Below are 18,012 nucleotides of genomic sequence, written 5' to 3'. Positions count from 1 at the left end.
TCAACTAGATAAGGATTGAATGCAGTGCGTGAGCAGGGGAAGAAAATTTCAGGCAAGCTAAATAGCCTGGAATGTTCAAGATGGAACTGAAAAGAGGTCATAATAGCTGGAGCATAGAGCCTGAGGTGAAAGCATAATGCTAAATGAGACTTGTGAGGCAGATGAAGAACAGATGATCTAGGGTTTATGGGCCAGGCTAAATTTCAGCCTTTGTTCTCAGAGCAATGAATATCATCATAATCTTTGTTGCTAGCTTTCACAACATTTGCAGGCTGACAGCATGAATTTCTTGTGTTTTCAGGTAATTAAGAATGTCTTTCCCTCATGTAATTCATGTCTGTATTCTAACTAACAAGAACTTTAATACTATGCACAATAAAATAGAACAAAATAAACATAGAATTCTGCATGAAAAACATAAAACAAAGTAAAATATTTGGGTATGTCTTTTATTTAATAAACTAAATGTATTTAATGTTAATGAAAGGATGGTTCATGTTACATATATGAAGTCTTATTTCTTTTGGATAATATTTGAAGCATACTGATTAAGCACATATCTGAACATAATAATGACACATCTAAAAGAAACTCTAAGTGGCTGCAATGTTTTTCAAAATCACAGTTTATGAACTCACTGGAGTATGGTCATATCTTTTTTAATCTTGTAAGAAATATGAATTAAGCACACTGTTTTGGTTGGACTTCAGAGGAATAATCACATAGTCACACACAAGCAAGTTTGAACCTGTTGCAAACAGTATTTAGCAATGTATTCCTTATTTCTGAAATACCAGCTTAGATACATAAAAATTAGCAATATTTGTATTCAAAGAAAAGCAATAAAATTTATGATTAATGAAGAGTCTAATGCTTCAAACTCATCCAGATACTTGTTTTAAGTCTGAGAGAAATGTTCCTATTGAGAAGTATCAGATGAAATCCAGCTGTATTTTAATCTCATTTCAATCTATCATCACAGAAAATATTGACTATTTTCTCCCTCAGACATGCAGCTGTCAACTATCCAACTATGGGCCTAGATTTACATTATAGTTTTATTTCCTACCTATTCATTTTCATCTAAAACACTTGTTCCATGAAACAGCTTTTGCTGTCTGAAAAAGGAAAACAGGTATGTGGCCTCATCAAACCTGTCAATGAATGTTCATGGGCACAGCAAATAATATTCGTTAAATTCAAGGGAGTATGTTGCTACCTGAAGAAGTGGTAAAATCACTGTACATCTATGTGCATTGTTAATATCACATTTATCATTCCATAAAAAGATTTCCATTGTGTGCCAATAGTTATAAGAATCCCTGCCCTTCCATCTCCCAATCCAAGAGCCACATTCAAATACCTGCAAAGTGTGTCTGCTCACCTGGAAAGTAGGCCAAGTTACAAAAGCCCCTGGATAGCTGTGTAGACTTTAAGATCTTTGGAAAACTTAAAGAGGCTTTGTGGTTAGTAACAGAGAGAGGATTTATCAGTGATGATAGGCAAGAATGCAGTGGTAAATCCAAATGCAACGACTCAAAAGAATAAAATAAAAATATTTCTTTCTCATAAAACAATTCTTGGTGATTGGTTAGGCTGATGGAACCATTCTCTTCTATGTGGTTTTGCAAGAATCCTAGTTCCTTCTGTCTCACAGCTCAAGTAACCCATAGGATATCATTTGCAAAACATTCAGTCATTGGATTGAGAAAAAGACAGCATGGAAGAGACATATTGGTTTCTTAAAAGCCTTGGTTTAGAAGTAACATATGTCAGTTCCATTCACTTTCTACTGGGAGGGACTAATAATATAATCACCCATGACTGCAAGGGAACTGGAAAATATAGTTCTTGCCTAAGTATTCAGTTTTTTTTTGTTTGTTTGTTTTTTTATTTTTTTTTATTTTTTAACATCTTTATTGGAGTATAATTGCTTTACAATGGTATGTTAGTTTCAGCTTCACAACAAAATGAATCAGTTATATATATACATATATTCCCATATCTCTTCCCGCTTGCGTCTCCCTCCCTCCCACCCTCCCTATCCCACCCCTCCAGGCGGTCACAAAGCACCGAGCTGATCTCCCTGTGCTATGCGGCTGCTTCCCACTAGCTATCTACCTTACGTTTGGTAGTGTATATATGTCCATGCCTCTTTATCGCTTTGTCACCGTTTACCCTTCCCCCTCCCCATAGTCTCAAGTCCATTCTCTAGTAAGTCTGTGTCTTTATTCCTGTTTCACCCCTAGGTTTTTTATGACATTTTTTTTTTAAATTCCATATATATGTGTTAGCATACGGTATTTGTCTCTCTCTTTCTGACTTACTTCACTCTGTATGACAGACTCTAGGTCTATCCACCTCATTACAAATAGCTCAATTTCATCTCTTTTTATGGCTGAGTAATATTGCATTGTATATATGTGCCACATCTTCTTTATCCATTCATCCGATGATGGACACTTAGGTTGTTTCCATCTCTGGGCTATTGTAAATAGAGCTGCAATGAACATTTTAGTACACGACTCTTTTTGAATTATGGTTTTCTCAGGGTATATGCCCAGTAGTGGGATTGCTGGGTCATATGGTAGTTCTATTTGTAGCTTTTTAAGGAACCTCCATACTGTTCTCCACCTAAGTATTCAGTTTTAATCTACATCTCTATATTATGGATAGGAGAAAAGATTTTGGTAGGTAGCTTCTTTTCTCTGCCACAGAAGTGTTTCTTTTCAATTGTTCTGGACATAAGAGAGTATTTTGCTTGTTTGTTTTATCTTATTGCTTGTTCATTTTTCTGGCCACCTAGGTATATATGAAGTTCACACAGGCTAAGTAACTTATACTAGCAACTATAGCTAGGAATAAATCTACAAGAAAAAAAAGTCAGCACAGAGCTTAGATAAACAGAGGAAGGAATTGTAACTCGATATTCCATATCAACCTAGAAAAAAAATAGAGCGTGAATTTCTGTAAGGTGAATCGGCCTTAGAGTTTGAGATTAAAGTGGCATTCTCAATGATGATATAATAAAATATTTTTTTATTATTTTACTGTACATTTATAAAAGCCCATTATATTACTGTGTACTAGGAATATTGTTCTATATTGTAAATATTCTGAGAAATTCCATGAAAAGGAAAATGCCCCAAGAAATCATGCATGAAATGAATTATCTTCAGAAAGTAAATGCAAAATTTGGGTTAACATGGTTGCAATAAAGTATGACTAACTAAGATGATTTTTAAATTAGAAATGTTAATGTCCACCTGCCCTACTCTTCTAATCTTTTTTCTGTCAGCAGAAATACTCATTACGTTCATAATAGATTATTTTTGAACAATAAACACTTTTATTTCATCAGCTAAGAAGAGATGAAGGAAGGTTTATTTGCATCTCTGGACCAGATTTTCCTCAGATGGGACTCCAGCAATGTGTACAAAGCCATCTGCTCAGCCACACTGGCCAGGCCTCAATACGAAAAACTTTTCCTGCTGATCTTCATCCTTCAGAAAATCGATGATCTTGGTTATTATTTTCTTTTCATTCTATTTTTTATTCTGGATGTTATTTCACTTTAAATAAAATTTTAAAATCTTATCTTTCTCAAAGGTCATCTTGGTCCCTTTCTGAAGGAGTGAAGCCAATGGTAAGAGGGATTCTGACATCTACAGGTACAATGTGCTGTTGATTACCATGATGCAGATCTTTATTAAATACCTTGTAGATTATACCCATGGTTCTAGTTTTGTTCTGCCTTTGGAACCCCAAGATACCCACTCCAGTACCACAGTATTTTAATATATCCCTGCCATGGACTGTGTTTGTGCAGAAAAGACCCTACTTATATTTTCTGGAAGGCATCTCAGCACATACCTCAGTTTCTGGTGGTGGAGCTTTCTCTTGCCTCCCTCTTGTTGTACCTAGGACACGTCCATTCTTCAGTTCTGGATGAAAAGAGAAATTTGATTAATAATGAAAGCTGTTTTTACTGTCATATGTCTATAAACTTGCACTTACTTAGAGTAAACCTAAAAGTTCACTAAGACATTTGTATTTTCCTATAAAAATTGATTTCAGGATATCATGGTCTGCAAGCATGTTCCAGGCAAATTGAAGGATAAATGCTGTTTTTAGGAATAAATGGGAAATGTTTAAATCATAGAGTACTCTATGTGTACTAATTGTCATTTAAATGGCAATATATGGAACATCAATTTACTTATAAATTCAAATTTTTATTTATGATATTTTACCCTTCCATATAAACCAAAATAGTCTGTGGGTGTTATTTTTTCTTCAAGGTCCAGTAGACCTAAGTGGTCATCCCAATAGCTCAAGTTCAAACCCAAGTTCTGCTACTTACTTTCTATAGAGTTTGGGCATATTACTTTTCTCTTTTTTTTTCAGATTCCCTATCTGTAAAGTGCAGGTAACAATAAAAATAGCACATGACCCTTGGATCAAGTGAAATTAAATGTATTCCTACAAGGAACCCAAAAGTTTGCCATAAATATAGTAAACTTTATATATTATTATTCTTTGTTTATTTGCCTAACAGTTATATTAAAATCAAAAGTACATAAGGAATTGTCACATTTGCTTAAAAAGGAAGAATATAAAACTGAGTATATTTATAAAAACAGACATTACCAATACATAGTAATAAAATGTTCTTTCAAATTATTGGAGATCAACTCAACTTCAGGGTAGCTTTTGAAAGTAAAACATTACTAATGCAGATATAAAAATCCACCACTTTTCATCTTTACAGTGTTCAAAAAATAGTACAATTATGGGTATATGTGGGATCTGAGGCAATTCAACCAAGGATGAGGTGAAGAAAAATGGTATCTGTAAATAAAATCTAAAATACCCATTTTATACATGGTAACAAGCAAGTAGGTATAATTATAGTAGTAGTATAGTCTATTACCCAGCCTCTAAGATGTCACATTTAACTAAAATTTTCTCATTTCTTCCATATTCTAACATTCAGCACTACCAGCTTTCAGTTATAAGAAATTTTTAGGAAAGAAATTTCCATTTAAAGATGATTTTTCTCGAATTAAGTAGACATTTCTATCAGCTTTGTCTTGTTTCGTGGCTGAATGTGTATGAGATTCCCAGGATCACTAGACTTCTGAGAACAGAAGCCACCATAAGACCACAAATAAAATGAACAGAAGCAAAGGAACTCAGATGAAATAGGCAAAGTGCAAAAAAGAGATGGGAATTTATTTTAAAAGTAATAGTCTGAAAGAGAATCAAATCTAAGATGCTATAAAAAGGAAAAATCAGAAAATTAAAGGAGCTCTTAGAAATTAAAAGTAAGATAAATTTAAAAAATCATAACTTCAGTATAAGGTAGGAAAGTAGAAGGATAAAGATAATGAAGTTCCCTTGCAAGTAAAAGACAAGCAAAAAAGAGAATAGCAGGAGAGAAAATATAAGAAAATTGAGAATCAGTATAGGAATTCAAACATGCACCTTATCGAAATTCCATAAAGAAAAGAAAAACTAAAAAAAAGATATCACAGAAATAATGTAACGATTATCCCCAGCATAAATTTGCATATATTTCTATATGTATAAGTGCTCAGCATAATGGATGCAAAAAATTCTCAGTATGGCATATAACTGTTAAATTAAAAGTGGGAGGGAGGGAGAGAGAAAGAGAGAGAGAGAGAAAGAGAGAGAAAGCTTTAATAGTAAGAAAAAAACACAGGAGGGGTGATCACAGAAATTTTTCAACAGAAGAATCCTAAAAGCAACATTGAAAGCTAAAAGAAAATGGAAAAATTTCTCAAATTTTTGAGGGACAATTAATTTTAATCATGCGTTATATACTTAAATAGTTCATCAACTTTGAGAATGGAATAAAGAAATTTTTCGATAAGCAAGTCACCAAAAATTTCACTCCTCTGACCTCTTTTTTAGGATGGTGAAATCCACAAAAAAACAGTACTTAAACCTCGGAAAAGGAAAATTTCAGATTCTGAAAACAGAGCATTTTACAAAGGAAAATGGTAAGGAGATTCATCAGAATGAGATTCAGGGGAACTGGAGCATCCTTGCGTGCATAGTTGGCCCAGATTTGAGCAAGAAAACAAAAGGCTCACAAGGAGGGGGAAAAACGTGCATGCAGTGAACAGAGTATGGGGAGGGTTTTTAGTTTAGAGTACTGTATTGAGAGGCTATTTGAAACTCTTGGACAGTATGAAGAATTATCAATAGGTACATAGAGAAATGAACATATAACTGAGAGGTAATTGATTCTAGGGAAAATGAAAACATTATAGAAGTGAGCAAATGTAAATATAGTGAATCACTTGACTCCAAGTAAATGATATTTATTTGGTCATAATATTATAAATGCTAAATATCAATTTAGCCAAAAACTGCAATATATTAGGCAGAAGCAGGACACAGTGTTGTATTTGAGCTGATTAAACCATAATAGCAAGTCAAGAGATTATGCTCAGCGATGTTAAATAAAATAGCAAGGCAAGCATTACCATTAAAAAGTGGAAGTAAATACCAGATAAAAAAATAAAATAATAATATAATACAAAAATAATATAATAATCAGGACTTCAGTGTAGGTGGATGGTTCACTTACATCTTATTAGGATCTTTTTACTTTTTAAACTTGGTTCACGTATTAGTTTAAAAATATGTATATATTTAAGATCATGTACATTTCTCCTTTATATCTGGCTTAAATAAAAGCAGACCTCCCATTCCTCATTGGTTCCAAGAAGGGCACTGTCAAACTTGCTTGCTATTCTGAGTCTTAGTTAATTATCCCCTCTATGGAATATGGAATAAGTGAACACTAGCAGATTCTCCAACTGTGGCTAAGAAAGCATGCAGAGAGCCATTGCCTTGACAGGAGGGATAAAGAACGAAGGCAAATCACATCCAAGTTGTCAGGGACCTGAATTAGAACTGGAACAGATTTTTAAAGTGTGAGCCAAGGAGCTTCGTGGATTTTTAGCCTGGGGTTGACAGAGCAGAGTGGCCAGTTCCCACTTATTCCATCAGTGCTTTTTGCTATGGGCAGAGGAGAAAAACAGATTGAACTTTGGACTATGAGTATTTTCTAAAATATATCTTGAAGTTTATATACTATAGCAAAGGTCAGAAAACTATACCCTGTTAGCCAAATCTCACCTTCTGCCCATTTGTATATGGAAATTTACACTGTCAAATGGTTGAAAAAAAATTCAGAAAAAGAATATTTTGTAATACATGAAAACTATTTGAAATTCAAAGTTTAATGTCCAGAGTTAAAACTGTATTGGAACACAGCCATTTACAACCGTTCACATATTGTTTCTAGCTGGTTTTGAACTCTAGCACACTTTGAGCCCTCGCCCAAGAGACTGTAAGGCCCACAAGGTCTAAAATATTGACTATCTGACCCTTTACAAAAAAAGTTTGCCAACCCCTGTACTAAAAGAACATATATCTCATTAAGGTGTTTAACTTTTTGATCTCTTCCATACATATTCCATGAGAGAAAGCTGAGCAATTCTGATGAACAATGAAGTTGCTGAATAAGTTATGAAAATTAGTTACAACAAGGCTTCTTAGTTTAAGCTCTCATTGTCATTTTATAAGTCTAATCAATAATGGGCAGTTAGATCTCACCCAGAACCAAGTATCATAGTTAGATTTTGGAGATAGTTCAAGCGTCACTCTTTCTAGACCAAATTAGCTACCTAGGAACTGCAGATTTGTGTGAACTAGCAGATTTAGAGTACTCTTGTGGACTGTGGTAAGGATCTTTGGTACATGAAGAGGAGAAATTTGAGAACGAAGGTTATAAAAACTACCACTTTGTCAGTGTGGATGTCCTGTGCAATTGGTCATTGTACAATTAACTAGTTTGTATTAGTGTCTTCCAAGTGGAGAAAGTGACTTATTCAATTGATGACTCCAAATAAGCAAACAGTAATTTAATTGGGGAAGAACCCCAGGAAATATCAAAAAGATGATGTGAGCCATAAATACTCTGAACTTCTCAGTTACTTTTCGCCTGTCCTGTGGGGGTCATTTGAAAGTCATTTGAAAGCCAGGGAGTCAGATAAGCTAAACTGAAGCAACATTGTGACAAAGTCCTCTTGGAGAGAAGCGAGGCTCATGGTTGAAGTTTAAAATGACTATACAAGTTTCTTTTTTATGTTCAATAATTTTGAGTGGGTCTTGATAAGAATCCTTTCAGATCAGCCCAACCTTTCAGTAGTCATATCACATCTTTTCAAAATATTAGACTTATTCGTAACTCTAGCCAGTGCCTCCTTTTACTTCATAGATATGCAAAGAAACTGAGGAGAACCCACCAGGAAATCTTTGCAGTCCTGCAGACAAAGGATGTACACCAAAACAGAAATGAGCATACTAGAGGATGGCTGCTTGACAATTGTTGCTGGAAGCCTGAGTAAACAGTCTGTAATCTGCCTCCTCCCATGAATGTCTGCTAGATGTTTCAAAACTAAGTTGTTCCTCAATAAACCCCAGGTAGTGCCTAGAAGACGACTCAAATGAAATAACTACACAGCTAGCATGGGCTCCAGCAATTGAGCACACGGATCCCAGGCCTTTCTCCCGACCACCTCATTCCGTACTTATAAATCTGGAGACTATGCCACTTAGAAAACAAATCTTCATAAGGAAAATACATGGTGTTTGACAGGAAGACAAACATATATGCACACCCACACACATACTGGTTTGTTAATTCATTCAACAGATGTTTTTTTAATACCACTATGTACAAGGTAACATAATAATTTAGAACTGAAGGCACATCAGTTGGGTACCATTATAATTGGAGAGGTACTGCTGGAACAGATGAGGAAGAAAATCTTTAGGCATTTTTTATAATTGTGGACTCAGCCTTCTCCAAGGCTGTCAGCTCTGGAACCTACATTTCCTGAGTGTAACTATACAAATTATAAAGTAAGAGAAAATGGAATTCAAGGAAAAAAATTTAAATAATAAAACTTTAAAATTCTAAAGATAAGAAGACAAAGATCTTAATAATTATATTTATAGAATTATGAGCAGAAATTAATGGGGGAGAGTTATAAAAATATCCCATAGCAGGCAAAAAGAAGATGTATTTTATATTTGTAGGGTAAATAAAGTTAATATACTCACAAAAATTACAATGATTACATTTTTTTCAGATTTCTGTATACTTGTTATTATGAATCACTTTGATATTTAAAGGACAGAGCTGGTTTATGTATGTTTAACATCATATTCTATTCCTATCAGTAACTCTGTGAGTTTCAAACATTTTTACATACATCTATATATCTATGTATTGTTCCACCAATACTCACAACTTCACTGTAGTTTGCTCCTGAAATCATTTTAAAGAAATATCACATGTACTTTTAATTTTAATTGAAATTTATTGGAAATAAGTATTGTAATGCCAGATTTTTAAGGTTTTTATTTGCCTAAATCTGTTGATGTTTTTCTTAATTTTAACTTTATAGAGTCCTTTAGTTTTTGATGTGGGATATGTAGTCAAACTTATTTTTGGTCTCCTAAAGTGAGTCTTTTTCCTCTTAAGAGATAAGTTTATCCTATACAATGTAAAATGTGTTCGTTTGACTTTTTTCTATGTTTCATGTCTCTGAATATTTTCTATGTATTTCCCATGTTACTAAATCTTACTTTCACCTTTTGTAACTTATGAGTTATAAAGTCAGTTTTCTATTAAGAGAACTGACATATATAAATAAGTTATAATTGTTTTTTAACTTTCCATGTCCAGAAATAAACATTAATAATTGGCATTCTTAAGTGAAATAGGAACACATATTTCATATTCTTCCTTCTCCAACTCATCCAAAATCATTCTTTTTTTGGGGGGAGGGTCATAGTCTTGGGCGTTATTTTCAGTCCAAAAATGTTAATTAATTTTTTATTAAAAATTATTGTGTTGTGAAACCATAAAATTGTAGATTATTTAAAATTGATTTTATTTCTAAATTCATTGACTTCTCTAAATTGCTTCACCGTTTTATGTTTTCATTATTGAGATATATACCTACTTACTGACTGGCTTAACTTTCCCAATTGACTTTTTAGGAATCAAAGGTTTTCCTAAATTTTTATGCCTGTTTTCTTCAGTCACGAATATGACTTGCCTTAATATATAATTAATTAATCTCAATCTTCCCTTCCTCAGAAATCTGCCGGCTCTGCTCCTTTGAGTTCTGCATTTAATACCTCCATTAGATGGTTGAAGAAAGGCATGATTTTATGTTTTGCTTTACAGGTGACCAGGTTCTTCTGAAATGGTCTCTGAATTTTTTTCTCCCCGTATGCGGGCCTCTCACTGTTGTGGCCTCTCCCGTTGCGGAGCACAGGCTCCGGACACGCAGGCTCAGCGGCCATGGCTCACGACCCGGCCGCTCCGTGGCATGTGGGATCTTCCCGGACCGGGGCACGAACCCGTATCCCCAGCATCGGACTCTCAACCACTGCGCCACCAGGGAAGCCCAGATCTCTGAATTTTTAAAGATTCTTTCTAAAGTTTAAGTTTGGTAACTTTACCAAGTTCATTTTTCTATCTATCATCTATCTATCTACTATTTATCTAACTATATCTATCTACCTATTTATTTCGCTCTCTATCATCTATCTACCCTTTTTTCTCTTTGCTTTTTGCTTTTCTCAGAAGAAGTTTAATACTCATGGTTTCATTCAAATTAGAAAAGGTTCCTTAAAATTTTGATTTGCTGTTTTTGTTGTTATTTCTCTTGGTCAGGAACACCAACAATCTCTATGTTTTCCATTGGTTATGCTCCTTAATTATAATTTTGTTTTTATGACTTTAATTAATTTGTATTTTTTAATCAAACCTTTGAAAGATATTTCTGACAGGTTCTCAATGTGATCTGTTTTAGTGGTTCAATTCTGGTCTTTGCTGTTCCTAATCATGTTCACAAATTGTGAAATAACATTCTCATCTTAATTCCTTTCATAAATTCTCTTTTCATTGCATTATATTACTTTATCACTCCTTGTTTGAAAGAGTGTTTTTTTTTTTTGAGAATTCCTGAGAGGATGAGTCGTTTTAGCCTGCAATTTCATTTTATTTCTGTTGCAATATATCCAACACATGTTATTCATCTCTATAGTGTCTGACATTTCCCTTTTCCCATTTTTTTCTGCACTTCAAAAAGAATTATGTAAGATTCATTTTTTTGGCTGTGTGTTCTCTTCAGCTTACTTATCTTCGAAGAGACGCAGTTCTTTCTGGGCCTAATCTTTTATCAAAACTATTCTGAGTAGAATTGCATTTATTTTTCTCTGTATTTATATGGGCGATTTTTGATAATTCTCATACATATTGTGTGTGGTCTCAGGGCTAATATTTTATATCCTGTATTCAGTACTTGGAATGTTTTAGATTTTGGGGAAGAGAGGAAATTAGGGTGAAAAGAAAATGAACACCCTGGAACACTGTATTCTAGAATATGTAAATTTTATGCAATTCATAAATTTTATGAAATTTGCATACTGTAGTTTCCTTAAGCCCAAGGCACACTCTGTTCAATTGTGACAGCACTCTGAATATTACCTAACCTTCATTAGCACTTTTTTAATGGAATTTATTTTCTCACAAGGCCTGTGTCCTTGGTCAGAAGTTCTTACCTTTATGCTCTCCTATAGACTGCAGTTTACGGATGATGTGAACATCAACAGAGTTCTAAGCCCTATTTTTGTTCCTTAGAAACCAGCAAAAAACAATGTGGAATCAATTTCAAGACAATGAGGAAGTTAAATACCAGTCATTTCTAGTTAATTACTCATTATTCCATTTTCAATAAACTATCACACAACTTATAGGCATTATGGAAATGTTATCCTTTTGTTTTAGTGATAAGATTTCTTTCTCCCTATCATAGGTAAAATATAATGTGAACCCACAATGTTAAATAGAAGAGAAGATTTCTGTGTTTTCTCTAACTAGACATATGCTTCAAAGTAGGGGAATTCCTTTTATAACATTATGACTTGCCCTTTTATGACATTACAGTATGTTTTAGAAATGATTGAACATGGAGATCCAATCATACATCAATCACTTTTTTATTTGAAGTAGTTTTAGTAGTCAGACATCTCTTCATTATATGGTATTAATATAAAGAGCAAACAAACATTTTTAAAAAGAAAGTTATTTTAAGAAATTGGAAATCATGTTATCCTAGCAAATTTTTACAATAAAATGAAATTTTCCTATTTAAAAATTTAAGATCTTCTATCAGTTAATTTGTTTATTTTTATTTCCAAAGAAAGGAAATGAACAATCATTCACAAATATGGAGTATAAAGGGGTTGCTGTTTTTATATGTAACTGGAATAAATAAATTTTGGACCATGGATGGGAAAGGTAATGATTAAATAAGCAAAGTATAATTTTTGATAGAGAAGCATCCTCTGAAGAGTAATAAAATAGAGATTGAGAAGCTAGTGGGGTTTCAGAAAGGAAACCTCTGAGGAGGTCACATTTTATCTGAGTTTGTCAGTAGATATTTAGTAGATTCACATCTTTGGTACAGGAGTGTCTGTGAAATGTAGTCTTTAATATACAGACTTTGTAAATCATTGAATCATCACAGTCGAGCAAATTAAAAATGTACATATCAAACTTAATGTTCTTAAGTTTCATAGCCATTTGCATCACCACTTATGAAGGAAAATAAACTTGAGAGCTCAACTGAACTATACAAGGAGATATTTAAAATCAATCAAACACAATTTTACTGTTTAATTTTGCTAATTTTGCTAAGGGTAGTTCCCACGATAGTCTTAAAAGGGAGGGAGATACCTTTGGGTATTGGCATGTACCTTTATCTCCTAACCCCTTTACCCCTCCCTTCTTTCTACCTGAAGTTAAAGATGGATCAGCCATTGTGTGACTAGGAAGAATCAGCATTTGCCAAGGCAGGCTAAGCAAAAAGATTTATAAGTAAATCTGAAAATACAGAGATATTTTGTGGAAATAAAGTAAAATGAAGTTTGTTTTCAGAGGCAAAAACAAGAGAATATTCCTCTGGTATGGTGAGTAGAATAATAACTCCCCAAGATGTCCAAGTTCTGATCCCCAGAACCTGTGAATACTACATTACATGGCTAAAGGACTTTGCAGATTTGATTGTTAGGATCTTTGAGATCATCCTGGATTAGCTGGGTGGGCCTAGTCTAATCACCTGGGACTTTCCTAGCGATAGACAGAAGGAGATCTGACTATGGAAAAGTAGTCAGAGATGCAACATTGCTGGCTGTGAAGATGGAGGAAAAGGGCTATGAGTCAAGGAATCCAAGTGACTTACAGAAGCTAGAAAAGACAAGAAAACTGATTCTCCCCTAGAGCCCTCAGAAAGGAATGCAATCTTGCCGACACCTTTTTTTGACCCCACTAAGACCTGCGACTGACTTGTGCCTTAGAGAAGTGTAAGATAATAAATTTGTGCTGTTAGAAGCCAATAAATAAGTGTGTGGCAATTTTTTACAGCAGCTATAGAAAGCTAATACACCTGGTAAAACTTCCAAATGAAGAGCAGATGCAGTACTTCTGCTCAAACACAAAGAGAACTAAAAAAAGAAAGCGTTATCGTGTAGTCATTCCAGACATATGCCATTTCCATCTCCTTCTCTGTCCTCCACTACATTTTCCAGGAGGTTTGGGGGTAAGAAATTTGATATTCACACTTGTTGGGAAAAGAAGAAAATGGCAAGGCTAAACTCCATGCAGATGATTTCTGGGGAGAGGGGACATCTAGCTGGATAGGATCAGAGGACATATATTTCATAGGGCTCTTCTTGGGACTGTCACGTATAGGTAATAGGTGGCTTATCTTGGAAGAAGAGACACATCCATGCAGTGAAATTGTTATAAACATTCGGCGCTGTGTTCCATCACCTGCTCTTCTCTTCCATAAGATTTGTTACACAGCTGCAAAGATAGCCTATCTCCAGGCCTCATTCCTCCAAGGTAAGAAGCGAGATATGAGCCATGTTTTTCATGTCCATTTTGGCAGGATGGTGTTTATTATAGCTTGTTCACTACTGCTGATAACAGTAGAGTATCCTGCCTGCCCTCTCTGCAGCTTGGCCTGCTTCTAACCCATACTCCACCAAGCTACAAGATAGACAGATGTAGTGTGCTTTGAATTCTGTGCCACCTCCTAAGACTTTGCACTTTCATTTGTTATAGAAAAATTATGGGTTGATCTGAAATCCTTTTTATTTCATTTTTCTTATATTATATTGCAAATAGAAGATGCTGTTTAATGTTTATAGTATAATAAATTTCTGAGTTTCCTTGTAAATAATATTTCCTTCTTTTTGCTTCTTCTTTTGAAGAGGCAGGTAAGGGGATTTTTAAGAATGATTTTTATAACCACCGTCTTTTCCAGAAATTCAAGCAAGGTTGTCAAATTGTGCCTGTAATAGAAAAAGCAATTCCTTCTGCACTGACAGTCGTGACTTCCCAAATTATCTGAACCTCTCACCAGTTCCATAGGGAAAGGTGAAAATATCTGGACCAATGGATATTCAGAAATCATTAAGGAATATGTAACTGGGTCAACATGATAACCACGGTGAACAAAAATTTAGGTGGGAAAATAAAATGTGAAGAACAATGAAATGACGCAAATGTCACATGTCTTTTTTATGATGTATCTAAAAGGTTGACCAAGATTCAGATGACCTTTTATATGCATAATTACATAATCAAAATTAAATTTTTGTTATTTTCATGCTTCCTAACATTTTACTTTTAGTCACACTAAAAGCATGTAAGTTAATAAATTTTAGATATTTTTTAAATGTAAAAAGTACTCTAAAACATTATGCTGGGAATAAGATTATGCTGCATGTGCCTATAGATAAATATAAAGCATCTCCTGTACTATACCTTGCAAAGCTTCTAAAATGTATGTTATCATTGCCCCTGACAGAAGCAATTTAATAAAATTCCAATATAGGTTCAAGTGAAATAAACATTGTACCAAAAAAAAAAAAAAGAACTGTCTAAAACAATAGCTGCTTTTCTAAAAACAGAAGATTATTGTCATCAGGTTTCACTGGTGATTAATGCTGAACAAGTTGTGGGGAGCATGTCTGTTTCAAATCCCCCTGGCATAGAGAATTTGACACCAGATGGTTTCATACTAACAAGGAATTAACAATTTGTGGGTTGTTAATTGTTTCATTATAAAAGTACTCTAGTGAAGTAAATAAGAAATTCATTTCCATGGCATATAGCTAAAGACACAACTGGAGAATAAAAGCTTCAGTAATGGCTGACATGTGAGGGAAAAGGCACGGCAGTGCTCTGTTTTATTTAAATAACTGCTTTTTGCTTTTGTTATTTTCCTCTTTGGATTTTTTTTCAAATTATAATCACTACTACCATAATTTAAATATATATAAAATATTAATAAAATAATGCACTATTTTATTAAACTTACCCTCTTCCCCATTTTAAGTGTCATCAATTTTACTTTTTGACATGTATTGAACAGCTATCCTGTGTTGTGCCTATTTGACGACACCGTAAATATTAGGCATTGCATTTGACCACGATGACAGAGACGAGAATCTGACTTCAAGTATTTTAAAAACATGCTGAAGATTTTTGTTATAATTACTTTTTATAAAATGCATAAATGGAAGTAGAACCCTTAATGAAAGGCTAGGAGAGACGTTCTCAAATTTTTTTTGTTTCAGGACACTTCTGTACTCTTAAAATTTGTTGAGGACCACAAAGAATTTTGTATTATGGCTTGTAGTTTAATATTTAGTGCATGAGAAATTAACACAGAGATTTAAAAATATTGATCAATTCATTTTTAAAAAGCAACATTAATACAATATATACTAGCCTAAATAACATAACTTTCAAAGGCCACTGTTTAATAAAATTAATCATTTTTTGCTGCTTCAACAATAATAATTCTTTTCTCCCTCTGATTGTGTGGAGGTGAATGAGACTGGTAGTACAATTTGGTCTTCACTACTTGGTTTGTATGAAGGCACTAGCAGTTTTACCCATTATTGCTTCTGCACTATGAAATAAAATATCAGAAGAGTAAATAAAGCAAATACCAGTGTAGTATCATTGTGGAAATAGTTTTACCTCAAAGATCTCCTGAAAGCATCTTGGGCACACCAAGTGTACTTGGTCCAACTCTTGAGAACTGCTGTGCTACAGGAAATGAGATCTGAGCTCTAGCCTTGGTTCCATGTTCTATTTCTCAAGGTTATTGGGAAAATAAAATGTGAAGTTAATTAATGTTATATTAATTGCAAATGATTATATAAATGCAAGTTAGTAGTGGTGGTAGGAATAATACTGATTAGTTATTATGGATGACTGTATTGACTTGACACATGAAAATTCTCTGTATTATGATTGTAATAAAATCTTAAAACTAATTGGTTTTGGCAAATGTGCCAGATTTCCATTACAGTTTCTATTTTTTCAATAAATTTGGAACACCTTATCGTGGTTGGGAATTATGCAAGCATATGAGCACTTTCTCCTCAAAGGAGACCCCCAAAATGTTCTTCTACTGCTTCCTTTTCATCCTGGTCACAGGCACATGATCTAGGTTTAACCAATCAGATTTACTCAGGTAAAGATTTAGTTCAAACATGAGCTTCTTGGGGAAGGCACCTCCATGTTAATCAACTTCATCAACAAAGGTAACTGTAGAAGCTTGTGGATCATGAAGAACTCATTGGTTGCATCATGAGGTTCCTGAAGAAGCAGCAGTGGTGTGAATGCTGACAGCATCACAGATTGCAAATCAAGTTAAAATCCTGGTAGCAGTACACCCCGCGGACCTGTGGTGGTCCTGGTTGCGGTGGTGATTTCTTCAAGCAGATCTGCCTGTGGTTCTCGACATTGTATCTGAACGTTTACACTTAAACATTTTCTGGCAGTCATTCCAAAGATATTTTGAACTCCCCAATATTCTTTTAAATTATTTTATACTTAATTATCTAAAATCAAATTCCTCTTGCAACAAAGTATCCTGTCTGAAACATAATGCTTTGTGCTGGGTCATTCTTGTATTAGGATCAAATGCATTTCATAGTTGAGGTTTGGCTGGTCTCATAGGAGGAATTCTGCCTAAAATTTAAAGGCTGATGGGAACTCCATTAAAGCTACAGGAACTCCTGTGGTTTGTTTGCTGATTTAGGAGTTTTCAAAAAAATGAAAATATATAAATAATTGAGAAATAGTGCTACAGTTTGTGCCAGGCATCGGCTTGCTGTACTTAGAAGGTATTTATTGGACAGAGACTGACAAGCACTTCATTAAAGAAAGAGTCGCCTCAGTACTCAGAGATTATTGTTCAAAGGTATGAGCCCGCAGTTTTGATTGGGTTGAGCCTTGTTCTTTTTAAATTCTCTTTGTGCATAACATTTATTAATTCATTTTTTATTGATCTAACAAATTGCATTAGAGCACTTTCTATGTGTCTGAAATCAGAGTCCTTGTTATTTTGGAAACTGTGGGAAAGAGGTTCCCACTCCCACTTATTGAATTGCTAAATCTTCCCTCTCATTTCTTTCCAATTTCCTGTCTTTGGGGAAATTGGAGGGTGCTTTGAAGTATAATTTTGACCCAGTGTCAGTGTCAAGTTTTGTTAAGAGCATCTTTGTTCTAACCGCATGGTTTTTTTTGTGGGGAGGGGTAATAAAATAGTTTGGAATTAAAGTGAGTAGGCTTAAATCTCACACACAGTTCATAGATATTCCTTCACTACATTCATAAACTTGTATCAATAAGAGGCAGTATGAAATAAAAAAATAATTGAATAAGGTCTTGAGAGCTGAAGTTATATAAGTATTAATTATTTTTATTACTAGTAAATTCCTTTGAGGGATTGTTATTTAAATAAAATAGCAAAGTTGCAATGATACATTCTAAATCCACCAGTGATGAAGCTTATTTGTCAGAGT

The 18,012-nt window shown here is 34.1% G+C and overlaps 1 long non-coding RNA gene across 1 annotated transcript; it reads left to right on the top strand.

Annotated features, from left to right (window-relative positions):
- Positions 1-249: 249 nt before the first annotated feature.
- On the top strand, positions 250-8,526 carry LOC125963902 (uncharacterized). The gene is made up of 5 exons (XR_007476333.1): positions 250-301; positions 3,362-3,525; positions 3,610-3,646; positions 5,938-6,026; positions 8,318-8,526. It is a non-coding gene; the product is annotated as an uncharacterized LOC125963902 (long non-coding RNA).
- Positions 8,527-18,012: the final 9,486 nt, after the last annotated feature.

The sequence above is a fragment of the Orcinus orca genome, chromosome 3 (genome assembly GCF_937001465.1).
Source record: "Orcinus orca chromosome 3, mOrcOrc1.1, whole genome shotgun sequence".
Lineage (NCBI taxonomy): Eukaryota > Metazoa > Chordata > Mammalia > Artiodactyla > Delphinidae > Orcinus > Orcinus orca.
Note: the sequence above shows the minus strand (reverse complement) of the source record. Positions and strands in the feature narration are given on the sequence as shown.